Consider the following 2,584-nt stretch of genomic DNA (forward strand, 5'->3'; position numbering starts at 1 on the left):
GTACACTTCCACAACTCTTACCCTGCGTATGCAAATCTTTTTGACTTAATTCTACCTTCACACACCCCTACCCCTTCACGTGAACGTGCGAAACGGAGGGGTATAGTGGAAAGGGGACCCAGATAGCAAGAACGTTTGGGCCAAATGTGGCTGATAGCTGTCACATTTGGACTAGATATGGCATGGCTGAGCACATATGGGCCAAACTTTAACCGTATATGTTTTTGCCATGGATTTAGAATTGGAGGGAATTTTCTTTTGGATGACAATTTTTTGTAGGTATATGGCCCAGATGACAGCACACAACTGAGAGCCATATGTGGCTTGGCTATGGCACACCATGGAATATGTTAATTTATGGCTAACATTTGGCTTTTATTTGGAAAAACACATATGAACTGCTGGCAGGTCAGTGGCAGTCCACATCTCAGCCCGTTCAACAATGCTATTGGTTGCTTTGTGTCTTCCCTTATTCCTATTGGTGGATTACTGAAATTTTGAAAATATATCCGTTATTTCCCGCTCTGCTTCCTCTTTCAATCGCCGTTAAAAAAGAAGAAGATGATGAAATTTGAAAATATATCCGTTATTTCCCGCTCTGCTTCCTCTTTCAATCGCCGTTAAAAAAGAAGAAGATGAAAAAGCTCCCTATTTACAACAACAGCCTTTGCTCAGACACATTCTTATGCAGGTAAGTGCAGTTTTGGTTTTTTAAATGTTTTCTAGGGGTGTAATGGTACACTTATTCGTACCGAAAATCGTACCGAACAATTACAGTGTCATTTTAACCACTGCACGTGCGGAACTTAATCCGTTTCAGTTCATAGCCGTGAATAAATCTTCACTAGGCTATATACATTATTACTATACAGTAGGCTACATTCTGTAACCGTAAGGTTTGTGTTTTTTTATTTTGGAAAGTCTCATCTTTAAAATTATGTATATTTTATCAGGAAATTAAATCCGTAAATGCCGTTTTGACGCTCTTTGATGTGGCGTGACAGACCGCTGTAAGCGGAAGCGCGGATCATATCAACAGCTAAAGTGTAGCCCAGATTAGTTCGTGTTTGCCGGCCCAAAACTAGTCCACATCTTTTTAGCCAGAACTGAACCAAAACAGTGCCATAACTCAACCCAGAGTGAGCCAAATACAATAATCCCTTCCCTTTAATGAACCTTTCTACTAGTTACAACAGGTTATGTTCTGTATTGTAATTCTGTTATTAAAATTCTACTATAAACATTTAAAAAATGAGTGTGAATCCATTTTTGTGTTTAAGATTTACTGTGTAATGGGTATTTTAAATAAAAAAATATAGGTGTGGTGTAAATATGTTTAAATAATGGCATTTGGTTTGTCAGCCACATGTGGGCCACATAAGGGCCATCAGCCCTTTACAGAACTCAGCCATATAAGAATACCATATAAGGTCCATATATCAGCCACATCTGTTTTTATTATTTGGCTCACTCTGGGTTGGGTTATGGCACTGTTTAGGTTCAGGTCTGGCTAAAAATATATGGACCAGTTTTGGGAAATAAACACGCTCATGTCATGTAATCTCAATCAGTTTTGCAACCGCTGAAAAATGCCAATAAAACAGCATTACCTTTACCGCAGGCAAGTCATTCAGTGTCCACAGCTTGTTGCTAGAAAAGTGCAATGTGCGAATGTGCAGTTTATATGTTTGCATACATTTTTTTTTTAGTGTTGATTATTGTATCTAAAAATAATTAGAAATTGAATTTAATAGATTGGGCTCTGTTGTTAATTGCAGCCTTTAATATTTTAGTAATGTGCTCTAATAGGGCTCCCTATTGTATAGCATTAGCTAAGATAGATTTTTTTATCCTTAAGAAAATTGTAATTATAATTGAGTTTATTTAAAGGCAGAGCCATAAATTGTTCAGTAAACCACTGTTTATTAGAAAAAAAAAAATAAAAAAAGCTATTGTATGTTTTCTCCCCCTGCTCTACCAAAAATGTATGAAACTGTGACTTCAAAACTGAGGTACAATTACACTACTAATGTTTTCATTAATTTTATGTATATTATTAAGTAAAAATAGCCTGTTATTAAAGTAGCTACAATTTTCCTAATTTAAAAAGGCACTCATGTCTTGGGTGATAGAAAAGAATGTGTGCAGTGCTGATTTACACTCATTTATGTGCTTGTCTTGAAATAATATCTAATGTGTGATACTAATTATGATATACTAATGTTCTTTTTTCTCTTCTTTTTCCTGACAGACTGTAACGGGGCTGACGAGACGTGAGACGTGTGGATCCATCTGCAAGCTTTATTAAAGAGACGTGGTAAACAGGTCACTCTGGGTTGGGTTACGGCACTGTTTAGGTCCAGTTCTGGCTAAAAATATGTGGACCAGTTTTGGGCCGGCGAACACAAACTAATCTGGGCCACACTTTAGCTGTTGATATGGGCCAGATCCACGCCAAAGGAAATTTGCTGACTGGGGAAGGGCTAAGGGCTAGAATTGGGATTGGGCCTATAAATCATAATTATGTCCCCACTGGATGCAACAAATGGCTCGTTTATAATGGGTTTTATTGGTTTTTTATCGC

General features: G+C 37.4%; 1 long non-coding RNA gene across 1 annotated transcript; it reads left to right on the plus strand.

Annotated features, from left to right (window-relative positions):
* Positions 1-1,373: 1,373 nt before the first annotated feature.
* Positions 1,374-2,400, plus strand: LOC107685335 (uncharacterized). Its single transcript, XR_001633941.1, has 2 exons — positions 1,374-1,504; positions 2,364-2,400. It is a non-coding gene; the product is annotated as an uncharacterized LOC107685335 (long non-coding RNA).
* Positions 2,401-2,584: the final 184 nt, after the last annotated feature.

Source organism: Sinocyclocheilus anshuiensis, unplaced genomic scaffold (genome assembly GCF_001515605.1).
Source record: "Sinocyclocheilus anshuiensis isolate Anshui unplaced genomic scaffold, SAMN03320099.WGS_v1.1 scaffold385, whole genome shotgun sequence".
Lineage (NCBI taxonomy): Eukaryota > Metazoa > Chordata > Actinopteri > Cypriniformes > Cyprinidae > Sinocyclocheilus > Sinocyclocheilus anshuiensis.